Source organism: Mirounga angustirostris, unplaced genomic scaffold (genome assembly GCF_029215605.1).
Source record: "Mirounga angustirostris isolate CCGP_5_RB_7025 unplaced genomic scaffold, mMirAng1.0.hap1 SCAF_3, whole genome shotgun sequence".
In the NCBI taxonomy this organism is placed as follows: Eukaryota; Metazoa; Chordata; class Mammalia; order Carnivora; family Phocidae; genus Mirounga; species Mirounga angustirostris.
The window spans coordinates 104,696,979-104,712,229 of record NW_026991711.1 but is presented as its reverse complement, the minus strand read 5'-3'; positions in this window follow the sequence as shown (position 1 = coordinate 104,712,229).

Genomic DNA, 15,251 nt, shown 5'->3' with positions numbered 1-15,251 from the left:
CCACTAATTAAAACCTTCCTTTCCCTCTAAAGGAAATTCTCATCAAGGATAAAGAGAATTGCCAGGATGATGGTTTCTGAAGCCTTATGTATGAACGTGCACACAAAGTTTTACTGTTACCCCTGAACTTGATATTACTCCAAACACATTCTACCCCATTATATTCCCTATAAGAACTTTTTTCATCTTAGAAACACAAGCAATGTTGTGCAAAGTTATATATGCACAGATTTTTGTAGAAGAGAGCACAAAGTACAGCATATTTAGTTGTTTCTATTTGATTATATATTTTACCTACACTTATGAATGGGCTTCTGATTTGTGTGCAGAAACCCTGTTAAAGGCGCTCATCGATTAAGTAAATCCATTAGAGTGAGTTAAATTTAAAACATAATCTTGTAAGCCACACATTCAAACAAAGGGAATTTGAAACCAAGAGAATTAGCACTTGAACTGCTTATAAGAACAAATGGTCTTCTGTGCTTAATTCTTCAATGTCAACAACAATTATATTATCCCAATGATTATTTTGGCATTTTTCCTTTGGGTCTTTATTACCTAAATTAAGTTTTCTGCATATTCAAATACAACAACAAAAAATTGTGGGATATTTATCTAGACAAGTAGTACAATACACTACACTGCATCAATTATTTGTTTATTACAGGCAAAAATTGCTCCAGCACCTTAACTATTAATTGCTTCAATTTCCATTAAATTGCATGGATGTAAACAGAACCAAAATAATATACCACAAAAGCAGAACCTATATATGTAATTTGACTTTTATCTTCCACTAAAATTTTAAAATGTCAAATTGCTTGTAAAGTAATGGCAAAATATTAGATCTTCCTTTGATGTGTTTTACAAATCAGTCACTGCTTTCCACCCTGCTGAGATCCTGGCATGACCAAAATACCAGGAACTTTGCCATTAACTACTCCAAGGTAGTGGGTGGCTATGTTGCCATTTACCACTATGAAGATTATAAAGCCATAGAGAGAGGAACTTCATAGCTATAGAACAGTTCACATCATTCACTTCACAAGTATTAATTCAGTACATATTATGTCCCAGGCATAGATGCAGAAGATACATAATGTCAGGGAGGGGCTGGAAAAAGGAGAGACCCCATAATTTCTAGGTTTCTGGAGCGTCCATTCTCTTTGGCAGGTTCGGGAGTGCATCCCTTGTCTGAAGCTAAGAAATGGAAGGCATACCCTACCTGTGAGCTGTCGCCGTCGACTTCGGGTTGTTTCACAGTTGGTGGAGCAGGGCGTAAACTTGGACCAAACTGTAAAGGTGCAGTCATCTCGACACGGGACTGTGCATTCTTGTACAAGGGGAGGCATGCCATTTGTCTGCTTGAGGCATTCCATCATTGCTGCTAACTGGTTATCATCAGAGATACAGGAGACCGCTTTAAAAAAAAAAATGGATTCTTTTATCATTTTGATTAAATCAGTCTGCTGCTTATTCTTCAACAAAATAGCAGAATCCCCCAATGTTTGAAAATTTGGTTATCACCTATTATAAAAGGTGTTCAACACAGCTAACCTTATTTCTCTCTGGAAATTAAACATTTATTGTTGCCAGTGGAGGTTTGTGAAGATTTAATTGGTTTCATTTTTAATCCAATTTGGTTGCATTGACAGCAACCAAAATAACTTTCAGTAATTTATTGTACATGAGCTTGTGAGTATCTAATCTCTAGGGATGATGTAAAACTAGGAAAGAATGTGTAAGATAGGAGGACAAAAAAGGGACAAAAAATGAGTATCATGTGAATTCTTCCTAGATTTAATTTACTTTGATTGTTTGAATGGCACTTCTGGAAATGGTCCTATTTTCACTTCATAGCCAGTATTTTTAAAAATTTCTGTTGTCTATTAGTAAACTTTTTTTTTACTTACTAACATTTCAGGATTAAAATTTTAAGTATTTTTTTTTTCAAATATAGGCAAAATTTATCCAGGTAACTCCCATTACAGATATCCTATCAATTGCAGAATTCTTCAAACTTTCACAGAAATTTTTTCAACTAGATCTCTACTCAGACCATAAAATAACTAATAATCTTGAGGTAAAGAATTTATGAAATTTAATTCTATATTTGATTCTTTGGGCTAATGACTTTTTATTCAATTATAAATGATATCTTTTATTCATCCTAATTATGGACTTGGTAGGAATGGGTCTTTATATTCTTTAGACCACTATTTCTCAACCTTGGCAGTACTGATATTTTAGGTTGGATACTTTGTGTAGGTATTTGTTTCCTGTGCTCTGGTAGATATTTAGCAGCATCCCTGGCCTCTACCTACTAGAGACCAGCAGCACATACCCCCTCCAGACATGGCCAAATGTTGCCCTGGCGTGAAAACTACTCTTCTAAACTGATTCCTAACCATGGAGATCTAGGAGAACACACAGATTCTATGGCAGGACTTCAGACCTACTGCATCAACATCTCTGGGGGAGAATTCTAGGCATATTTTTAAGTGTCCCAGGTGGTTCTGATGCAGCCTGTCCACCGATAACCCACATTTGGCATGGTGCCTGTGGGGATGGTATATGTTAATGGATATTTGCTGAGTTCTTCATCCTTAAGAAATCATAGTTTAGGATCGTTTTTATGACAACTCAAATCTACCAAGTTACAAGGAATAAACATATCACAGCTTAGGACCAACGCTGTTGAGAACACTTTATATGAAAACTTCTAAAATGCAGGGTAACTACACATAGGGACTCCATTTAATTGCCCATTCCTCTTATATTCTGAACTCCTTTCATTATTCTGAGTGCAGAGAACAATTCAATCTGATTTTTTTTTTTAATAACTGAAAGCCAAATCCATCGAATGTTTTAGGACCAAGAAATTAGCTAAGATGACAATTGATGCATACACAATACTTCCCAATTTGTACACCTGCTCTGTGGCAGGTGGGGTTATTCACTGGTTTTGAATAATTTTTGCTTTTGTTTTTATCTACATCCAAGGAATGAAATCCATTGCACATAAAGCCACATCACCTGTGTTTGTTTTGTTGGGAATTCTACAGCTATTAATGATGAATATACTAACATACTTTATCTTAAGTAGGCTACAAGCAAATATTATTTGAATTACATGTTTAGATAACCAACCTGAAGTAATTTAGGGGACTTTTATCTTGCCAAGGTATTTTTTCCCCCCAAGAGGACAGTGCACTGATTAACATGAAGAGGAACGTTAAATACTTTTAAAAAGAATTGCTATTTGAAATCCAAACCCCTATGTATACACAAGTAAGGTATTTTTTCCAATGAAGTTTTTTTTCCCACGAGTTTATGATTTGACAACTACGATAAACATTCAGTGATACCTTGAAATTCTATAAACTAAATTAGCAAACACTGATTTATGAATGCCTATATTGAGCTATTTTGCATTAATGAAAGAAAGCATCAAAAATAAAGAATAGTGATAGTATATGGTGTAATTCAGAGACATTCTCATCAAATGGTATGAATACAAATTCTAACTCAAAACATCTGGGAGTTACATGGAGTTTTTTAATCTTTGTGCTTAGACTCATCTTTAAAATTATTATAATAAGAGAACCTATAACAGAGTTGTGAGAAGGCTTAAGACAGTCTCTCTCATCCACTAAAGGTTCAATAAATGCTACTATTATCCTTTTGTATTTAATTTTTAATTTCTATTTTAAATCAAACAGGCTGAGAGTTCTCCTCTCAGGTACACATGCACACACGGTCACTCTCCATGGCTCATTTCTTCCTTGGCCATCCTCAGAATCTGAGGGATAAAGGAAAGGAGAAAAGCATAGTTGAATCTCACAGGATTCTGGCACTACACTTAAAAACCACCATTAGTCAAACAATATGTCAAATATGCCCTAAACACATTCATTACATTGACAGGGCTATGTAGGACAGATCAGATCCACTGCTCCTATACAAACTAATGTATTAGAGTAGCCTAATAGAGACATTAGAGATCTCTAAGGGCCAAAGAAAACATTGACAGTTGTAGCATGAAGTTTCACGACACTCCCATTAATCTCAAGACCACTCCTCTGTGTTGTTACTGATGGTCTATTAACTCAAGGGTGAATGGCAACTGATACACTACAGATCATACAATCATCTGCTTACATCAGGCATTATGGTTCTCAGATTTCTCCAAGTTCAAGAGTCTAATTTCTTTTCAAGTGTGGAAAAAAATCACTAGACACAGAAACATAAATGAGGAGTGCCTAGGTGGCTCAGTTGGTTGAGCAAACGACTCTTGGTTTTGGCTGTCATGATCTCAGGGTCATGAAATCAAGTCCCCTGCTAGGCTCCCACTGGATGGGAAGTCTACTTGGGACGCTCTCTCCTCTTCTCCCTCTGCCCCTCCCCACCTCTGCCTCGCAAGTGTGAACACACTCTCCCTCTCAAATAAATAACATTTAAAAAAATATGAATACTTCTTGGGAATGTTCTAGTATAAAATCAATCATTTAATAAACATTTACTGGAAGACTCGATATTGAACTATACCAGTGGGTAGGAAATTACTGAAGAAAAACAGCAAGCACAAAGTCTGCAGGACTGGAAAACCAGGATATGAGAAGATATTTGGAGTAAATGAGGATAACTAGTAGCTAGTGGCACAATCCAATTCAGAGCCTCCTTCCATTAGGCAACTGGGGAAAGGCTATTTTTTAAATGTATTTATTTTAAATCTACAATATAGTTCTTAACCACTAAAGGTGACTCTGACTCCTTATGTCAGAAAACTTATTTTGAGAAAACAGAGGTGGAAAATTATACTGATAAAATTATAAGCCCTGGTGTCAAATAGAACTAAGAGTGACTTTTTTTTTTTTTTTTTTACTGTTACCTTGGACAAGTTATGTAAAGACTCCAATAACTCATCCATACAATGAGAATAATACCTACACCATATAATAGCAGATGAAGTACTTAGCACAGTACTAAGCACTCAGTACATGTGCCCAGAGACTGATTTTTTTTTTTTTTTTGAGGGAGTGTGCAAGCAAGCAAGTGCACAAATGCGGGGAGGGCAGAGGGAGAAGGAGAGGGAGAGAATCTCAACCAGACTCTGTGCTGAGTGGGGAGCCCGAAGTGGGGCTCCATCTCACCACCCTGAGATCATGACATGAGCTAAAACCAAGAAGTGGACTCTTAACCAACTGAGCCACCCAGGTGTGCTATGGAGAATGACCTATTTTTATGATAAAGTCTAGTAAAAATGAAAACATAACAAGCACCAGGAAAGAAGAATCCAATGTCACTTGACTTGGTTCAGGAAGAATTTTCTAAATCCCACTATCAATAGTCTTGGCCCCTAAGAAGTATAACTGGAGCCTCCCTTCAATTACATATTGAAGTCAGTAGCCTATTCCAAAGATACTGTCTGTTCTATTTCCAAGATATGCTCTGTGCATTCTGCTAATTGTGTATAAAAGTGAGGCTTATAAGCTACCATAAGAGATCAGAACTCCAGAGAAAGTCAGAAACTGAAATCCAAGGCCTATTGGGAATTCTTTCCAGAAGCACCAAGATCAAAATCCTTAACAACTCTTAAGAGTTTCAGGAGAGGACAGTGAACATTTATACAGAGGAGCACTGGCCATATTTGCAGCTTCACACCTCACTCACTGAGAGGGTTATGTCCAGCACAAACGCGTACCGTGGCTCTCTATGCTAAAGCTGAATTCAAAAGCATTTTAACATCTAAGGTTTAGGGGGATTTATCAAACTTTTCTGGCCATTAGAACCATTTGTGCTTCATTACTGATCAGGAGAGGAATGAAATAAGGCAAAGAAATAGAGATTATGCCTTAAAATCAGAGATACATCGTGGAGTCATTTTCTCTACTTCTGTTGGTGGTCTAAACATTAGACTTTGCTTATACACCTGGATCTTTATTACCTACAGCTTGTTCCCTATTGATCTTATTGAACTTAACCCATTCATCCATCCATCCAGTCACAATACATAAACAACTATGAACAATTACAAAAGCATTGTGTGTGTATACCTATATACACACACACATATGAATGTACATATAAATAATCTGGCTTCTGGGAGGCTACAGAAGTAATAGCGACAGAAGGTAGACCATACAATATTGTAGTCTCCCTAATGGAGACAACAAATGAGGGAACTTGGAATAGAAAGGAAAAGTAGGTACTTCAATCTTACACGGAAAGGACGTGCAATGGGCAGGCAAAAAAAAGCCATTACAGAGAATTTACCTGTCAAACATTTGCTATTTAGTTTCACTCTGAGCCCTGGGTCCTTTGGATCATAGCAAATCATCTGTAGGCCACAATCTAGAGAAAAAAATTTTTTGTGCTTTTAAGTAAAGTACTGTCCTATACACTAGGGAGCAAAGTCTTTTGAGGAAAGGGAGAGGCATTTACTACTGACCATTCCGGTCATATGTTTCTACCTGGACTAGATTGGCAATTCAATGCTCAATTATAATCATTTATTAAACTTAGAATATTGTCGTCTTTGTGAGAGGAAAATCGCACTGCCAGGTAAAATTAGTTCCAATAGCTGCAGAACAATCTCATTATTGGGCATTGTTTGAAATTTAGCTACCTTAGGCTTTGGACAGAAAGTTCTCAGACTAGCTGTCTGGGACAGCTGAGTTTTCTTAAGTAACAATGGAGAATCATGTGTTTGAGCCAAACCACTCAGATGAGAGCTCTCAGACAATAGTCTCCTAGTAAATGGGTATGGCAGGGTGACCTGGAACCCCCCCAGAAGCCTTGTGAAGCTTGAGGTCATATTTTCCCATTCAGTGTCTAACAATGTATACAACACATAGAATCGAGTCCAGCTTCTTCACCTTTCTCATAATTATGACATAAGCTTTTCCCCAGAAGAGGAAAAAAAAAAGTCACCAAAAGCTGAGCCTCAGAAGAAAAAAAAAAAAAAGGCACAAAAAGCAGAATTACTAATTGCTTTCCCATTACCTGACTCTCTTCAATTTTAGCAGCATGAAAAGGAATGCCCTGACAAAAAATGTAAAATTATCTGATAATCTAGCAAAAGAAACAAAGCAAGGACCTATCTGAATTCTCACTGTGTCTGAGTTAATTTTTAAAAAATAACTACCTGCTGTTAATGTGGGAGGCTTAGGCCGCTTTCTCAAGCTTCCATGGTGACTAAAAATCAGATTTTTTAACTGTTACTAAACAGCTAGTCTTTCTGCCCCCCTGTCACCTCTAGACTTGGATAGTCAGACACGCTGTGATAAGTTGGTCTTTTTTTATTTCCCCACTTACGGTATGAAGAGGGCAGGGGTCCCTGTCCTGATAAGAAAGGATGATGTTCGGCCTGCGAGGAGTACATAAGTGATGGGTCCCATCTGTCTACACTCCTCACCTTCACCAAGGACAATCACATTACTTCCCCCAAGTTGCTGTGGACTGGAGTTCAATTGTCATAGTTGACAAGAAAGGTTAAGAAGAATTTCTTTCAAGAGGTCATGATTTCCAGGAAATGATAGGCTAAAAAACCAGAAGGGCTCTATGAGCTTGCTGTCCCGCAGGGTGAGCTGCTTCAAGCGCACAGCTCCATTTACAGGTATGTCAAAAACAGAAAGGACGGGCAATAGCTGCCCAACTCCACCAGCAGTCAGACAACATACTCTGTCAGGCCCTGCACTGGTAGCCGGGGACACACAGATGGAAGAAAAGGTCACTGTCCTCAGGGTCCTCCAAGAGCACAGTATGGAGCCTCCGGCACTGGGCAGTCAGAGCAGCTTTCTGGAAGGACAGATAGCATGCAAGTGGAGTGGGATGTATCCCGTAAAAACAACTTGAGCCAGGCCAGGGGCCTGACATACCATAGGCCTGTGCAGAGAACCAGCAATATAGTGGGCTGGCTTCCTGTCCTTGCTATGCACACTCTACTTCCCCTTTGATAAGATCCGTAACACATAGAAATACATGGTCTGTATCTGGGAAGTTACTGACTTAATGATGTTATGCCAGGCCGCCCCAGACATGTATGGGGTCCAGTGTGAGAATGTAAAAAGGTCATAAACCATAAGTCTTAGAAGTTAAAAATCGAAATTAACAGATGCATAATAGATCTGTTCTACTCCCCTACATTAACATATTTGCTTTCCTAATGGCTTAGAAAGCTAGGTTTTAATAAAAATTCTGGGATGAAGTTTTAGTCTGGAATGTGCCTGCACCCCAGCCCAACACCCTGGCCCCCTTCCTTCCCTTTTCACTCCCAGCTGAATTCTACCCCAGGGGGGATCTGCTTGCACTTGCGAATGGGTACTGCTGTCAATCCTGCGAAGCTCAATTCACAAGTCAGCTGCTTGTCATGCACCCTCAAGCCTAGAGTATACACATAGAGTAAGCTTTCCTCAAGTCAGACTCAGAAGAGGCCTCTTTCATCCTTGAGGCTGGCTCAGGGCCATACAGGCCGGGAGTTCTAGGGCCCTAAGGACTAGGCAGAGTTTGGATAGGGGATGGGTAAGGAATCTGGACTCTGGTGGGACTCCTTATCTGTGAGAAGGAAGGAAGCTGCAAAGGCCAGAGAAGGGCCCTTGAAGGCACAGGAGCTAAGGGAAATCACCTCTTGCTGAATCTAAGGGCAGAACTGCATTCTCTTCCAATTAATTCATTACAGACACATGTGATCTTCTGTAAGAGCTCCCTTCTCGGTAATCAGGAAAAGTACAAATGCCAATTAAAGCTATCTCAGCTTGGGCTATTTTAATTTGTTCCCTTTCTATTTAAAATAATTTTGGGGGTAAATTCTCTTCAGTCTTCCTCTTTCTGCTACTAGGCACCTAGGTGTGGCAGCCAGCAAGGGTCCTGGATCTGCAAGAAGGTCCTTCAGAAGCAGTGTCTGGACCTCTTCCAATGCCTGAAGTAAGAGGCCCATGTCCACTTGGTGACTGCTGACCTTGGTGACATTCACTGCTAGAGTCTCCGCTCAGGCTGAAAACATCATGGTGATTCCCCCGCAGCCTGGTCAGGGACTATACTCCTCTAGCAAATGAAGCCCAACCTGCCACGGTGCCTCCTAGGGCCACAGGATCAGTGCCCTGGGAGATCCAGGGTACATTCTCCTGGTATGCCTGCGGACAGCACCAGCAACCACCTCACCCTCCTCGAGGCATGCAGGAACTTCCGGAGACTCTCTGTGCAGAATAACTCCGGGGAGCCAGTAAGGCCCTCCTTCTGGAGTGGGGCCCCTGTAGACCATCTCTTCCCAGAGTTCCAAACACAGAATGGAACACAAACCCTTCAGCTTTCTCCCTTTTTCTTAGCTAAGAGTCAGAGACCATCAGCCCTGAGTCAGAGAAACCATGACGCACATTCCTTTGACTCCATTTCCCTCCCTCAGGCTCTTTGCATTTCCTTCCCAGCACCCATTCTGGCTCCAAGAGGAGAGCTTTCCATTCTTGTGGGACAGACACTTCTGCATTGCATCCATCTCCTACCTGAGGTGGCCTTTACCCTGTCCTTTTTCCTAAAGCCACAATGGCAGACAGGCTACAGAGAGAAATCTAAGTAGACTAAAGTGTGTAAATTAAGAGACCTCTAAAAAACGTGAAGCCTGCCATACATATACTTCATCACTAGGTACTGAAGCCCAGGATTGCTGAACCTGGGTCTGGGGCTTGTGTACGGATAGATCTCCCCACAAGGGACTGACACACACTCAGGTGCCACTAAATACAGGGGTGGATTCTTTGAAGCCTACCACGGAGGAAGAGGCAGAGGCACAGACGCGCTCTGTTGGAAAGCCCAACACTTTCCTTTAGTTTCAGAAAAGGCCCATGATTTTTTTCCCCTATGCTAATTTTTTTCCAAGGGGTTATTGTTTTCCTGTTGACACTGTAACAGACCACCACAAATTAAGGCACTGAAAAAACAAAAATTTGTTTTCTTACAAAATTCTGGGAGTCAGAAGTCCAACATCAGTTTCACAAGGCAAAAAATCAAGATGTCGGCAGGGCTGGTTCTTCCCAGAGATAAGGGAGAATCAAGTATCTCATTTACCCTTTCCAGCTTCTAGAGGCCTCCTACATCCTTCACTGGTAGGCCCTGGCTCCAGCTTCAAAGCCCACCCTGTTGAAGAAACAGACCCCCTCCCACAACCCTCATTCTCCTTCGGCACAATCTCGCCTGCCTCCCTTATAAAGGCTGCCGTGATTACATTGGACTCACCTGGATAATCTCCCCACCTCAGGATCAGTAACTTAATTACATTAGCAAAGTCCCTTTTGCCTCATAAGGTAAGACATTCACAGATTCCAGAGATTAGAATTTACCACTTTGAGGGGCCGTTATTTAGCCTCCAGCACAGGGGAGAGATATTTCTTCCTTGTTCTGAGGTATTGCCTCATTCACTGGAATAAGAACTAGGCCTACTTCATCTGCTCCCAATAAAGGAAGGAACGCAGATTTGACACAATCAGATTTACCATGACTTCCCCATTCCCTGCTCTCACACTGGTTTATTTTGTTTTGTTTTAATACTTTGGTTTTTCAATCACCGTGCCTGGCTTTCCTCAGTCATCCAGACTACTTTTAGAACTCCTCTCCCCATACTCTGTTGGGGTATTCTTAGGGGAAACAGATAAGTGGACTTCTTTCTTATTCAAGATCAAGCATAATTAAGAATGTACATCTAGGGGCACCTGGCTGGCTCAGACAGTAAAGCATGTGACCCTTGATCTCAGGGTTGTGAGTTCAAGCCCCACATTGGGGGTGGAACCTACTTAAAAAAAAAAGAATAAAAAAAAAAAGAATATACATCTACATTAAATAAAAGTGCATTATTCTATTTAGGTCAGTCTGAGCCAGGTAAAATGCAGAGCCACATCCCCCAACCCCCAAACCAACTTCCATGCTTTAGTTGTTGGCTTCATGAATGAATAAATGGAGAATCTCTTCAGAGAAAGTGAGAGAGAACAGCTAGAAGTAATTGAAAGTTCTATATCCCAAAAAAGAAGGCCAACTCCATGCTCTCTTTCATAGCAAGCATGTCTTGTTGTCTCTGCTATGGGGACATGCTCTGAACTATCCACCATGAGTGATAGCAGTCCTGAGCCACTCCCACATCCCACTCCATGCTCAAGAGCCAAGTGCTGGCCAGGGTGAGGATGCACATCACTATGGTCACTTGCATGCTGTGTGGAATAGAGTCTTCCCATCTTGTCTGTGCTGTTACTCTGGCTGTAGACAAGAGAGAAAGACTTCTCCAATCCAGTGGCCAGCCCTGGTGTGAGGTAGGCCCAGGAGCCCTGGTAGTATAAGGAAGAACGGGAAAGGTGGCCACCTAGCACTTGCATTTCCTAGGTACAGACATTGGGGTCACCCCGGCATGGCCAAGCAGACTTCTCCACACAAGGATCAAACCCAGGCCCTTCCCCTTTGGACTTAAATCACATGAGTCGAATCAACCAATCACTCCACACACTCTAAATTTACTTGGTGGATGTGGTAGCGATTGCATTTCTGTGACTACTGTAAGTTAGGAGAGATGATGTTTTCACTTGCTATTCTCCAAATGAGTCGATTTGGAAATAGAAGCCAGTTCTTGCCATACCCCACATGCATTCATTTTTCCCTTGTATTTTCTCTCTCCCTGTGCAGAGCACAGCATGTGCAGAGCACAGTATTTGGAGGTCCTATTCTTTAAAACTAGAGTTTGAATAAAGTGTGTGCTTATGATTACATGCTGACTGACATATATGCAACTTTTGAGTGGAACAGCATGAGTTAGGGAAATTGAATTAAACAATAAACCCGTAATTGCTTGTTAGGGTGCTTTAATTGACTCATAAGTACCATATGCGAAGCTGCGTGGCTGCAGGAGCCCAATTATAAGCTTGCTTATGGAAAGATACAAGTCATTTTGCATGTTGGAAACATACTCCCCAATTATTGTTGCCTCTCAGAAAAAGAGCATTTTTAAATAAATAAGAAATACTTGGTAAGCTAATAATGTATAATCAGTTCCAAAGTAACCCTGAAACACTTTATTTAGGTTCTAATACAAGATCAGAAAATGCACAGTGAAAAAATGTCCATTTGCTTTATTCCAAGGCATCCGTTAAGCCCAGAGCTCTTTGTGTTCACAGCTTACCAAAGAAGTGGACATAGATAGGGCTCTTGGCTTAAGGGATTTTTTCCAACTGACAAAAAACTGACAAAAATAAACACTATGGAAAAAAGAGAACAAAGTAAAATTACAAACAATTCATATATTAGATTTAAACATCGCTAATCCATGTTAGGGTCATAGAGGAGAAAGAAGGGAGATCTTAAACTCTGGCTGTCAATCTAGTAGGGCAAATTCCAGAAGGGAATGCTAGGAATCGGAGTCAGGTTACCTAGCTGGAAGCGCACTGATCAGGATCAGCTGTGGGCCTTCGGCAGTGCGTGGTGGAAGTAGGAAACATAGGAGGTACATGTTGACTACTTAGTAAAAACAGGAAATCAGGAGGTTCCAGATAAGTAGAGTGAGCACCTTCATAAACTAGAGTGGAGAAGAAGTAATCAGCGGGAATCCTAAATCCAAGGAGGAAAAGCATAAAATTGTCCTTTTCTAGGGCGTCACAGAGCCTGACCATGGTGTTTGCATGAACACAAGTGGTCTTGGAGTACCTTTAGATCCTCAGTGATTTTCAATTAGCCATAATGAAATCAACCCAAATAAATAGGTAAGTACAAAGAGTAGCTTGTTTGTTAACAAAGCTGTGAGACAAGTCTTTTAATCTCCAGCTACTCCCTCCCTTAAACTAGACCAAAAAGACATACACTCTGAACAGAAAGAGCATGCTATGCAAACCCAGCTTCAAAAGTTCTCATCCACGCCTTCCTGACATTTAGATTGCCTCTCTGAGTCCTTCCTCCTACAGAGATAGTAAAACCTGTATTTAAAAAAAACCATTATAAATGCATATAAACCATCACACTCAGCAAGACATTGGCAACAATCACTCTAAGTTAAGTCATGACAGTGAATAAGAAGGGGCCATCAGTACATCCAAGCTTGTTATACATCAACGATTCTCTCCCTGATTTTACAACTCCTTAGAGTAGCTCTATTTATCTCAGTTGACTTTCTTCCATTAAAAACAATTCAATGGGAAATGACCGCTAATGGGATAGTGTTTCTTTTGGGGGTAATGAAAGTGTTCTGGACTTAGATTATGGTGATGGTCACACAACTCTGTGAATATACTAAAAATGACCAACTTGTACACGTTGAAGAGCAAATTGTATCCCAACAAAGCTGCTATAAATTCATTATATATCCTGAATCTCGAACAAATATAAATTATAAATATAATAAAAAAAGGCTCAAAAGTCATGTCACAAAATCATGTCAAGCAGATGCTGCATTTCTAGAAATCCTGGGAATCATAAGCATTTAGTTGCTACTGAAGAAATTATTCTCCAAAAAGTTATGCTGAAAATCATTTACATTAACTTTTTAAAAAAATTTTATTTATTTATTTGACAGAGGGAGAGAGAGATCACAAGTAGGCAGACAGGCAAGCAGAAGGAGAGGGGGAAGCAGGCTCCCCGTTGAGTATGGAGCCCGATGTGGGGCTCCATCCCAGGACCCCGGGATCATGACCTGAGCTGAAGGCAGACGCTTAACCGCCTGAGCCACCCAGGCGCCCTGAAAACCATTTACATTAACTTTTATAAACAAGGATGTTCTCATAAATAATGAATTAGGATTTTGTCATTAATGCAGTTTTTTTTCACATGTTTCTGACCTGCAGTTTCATTTTTTTTTAAAGATTTTTTTTTTTTTAATTTATTTATTTGAGACAGAGAGAATGAGAGAGAGAGAGCACATGAGAGGAGGGAGGGTCAGAGGGAGAAGCAGGCTCCCCGCCGAGCAGGGAGCCTGATGCGGGACTTGATCCCGGGACTCCAGGATCATGACCCGAGCCTAAAGCAGTCGCTTAACCAACTGAGCCACCCAGGCGCCCGCAAAGTTTCATTTTTGCCTAGACTTTCTGTGGTGCCATACTTGCCAAATTAGAATTCTGTAGAATGCTATTTGGAGGTACAGTTGGTTGAACTATGAGACATAACAGTAATATAAGATAGAATTTCTGCCCTATGAGGGGTTATAATCTACACAGAAAACTTCTACTGTGTGTGGGGAACCCAGTAAATATATAAATATCTGAGAACCACCTGTATGTAAACGAATTTTGAATACAAAAGCATTGTGTGGTGGTTAGAGGTAATTTCTTACCATGTTTTAAAAGCTGTCAGGTAAGAAATCATCTAACTCCCCTTATAAATTCTTTTTCTTTCCTTCTTTCTCTATCATGACCTCATTAGAGGTGTAAACTAATGATGAGATGCTTTCTAGTATTTCCAAGTCATTTTTCTCACTGCCATTAAAAAGTCTTCAGATTCCTTCAGAAATATCTGCCACATCTAAATTCTGTGTCTCATGCCAAATGAAGTCCTCAATTCAAATCATATGAAAGTTTCTTGACATTTCTTTTATATATTTGGAAAAAAATTCAAACACACTTCATTCTACAGACTATTGCCTATAACTATGCAATCTGCTAGAAGCTTTATACTCCTCCGGCCTTTATTTTATGTACATGTACAAAAGAAATGTATATTTGGAAGCTGTGAAAGAATAAATATGCTAATTCATACACTGCCTGGAGAAGGTGATTTATTCCATTTTTAAAGGAATATGGCAGTATTTACATAAGTTTCACCTGTATCTCTGCAAACAGCTGTTGTGCAAACAACTTCCAAATCAGGAGAAAAAAAATGGGCTGGGTATTTTTTTTAACAGTTGCTCTGGGCTTGACAGATGGATGGTGCTTTAGTTACCTGCTGCACTTCACATAAAAGCATAGGGAAGACTTGGGCCAAATCACTGCACCAAGTAATTACAGAATTAAAAAAAATACTCTTGGAGTACGAAAGCTAAGATTCTTAGACGCTGGGATAAAACAGAAACATTAACTCTACATATGTGCCATGAAATAAGCTATCTTGATAATGAGTGCTGTATCATTTATCAGGATGCTAAACTTTGCATCATATAATCCTTCTAGTAACAGTAACTAAGTAACAAATGAGATGTGAAACTCCAAATTTAGAAGTAATTTGGTGTTCTCTATTGAAAAACAAGTGCAAAGACCTGGGATATTAATTATCTCACTGCTACAGAGAAACAATAAATC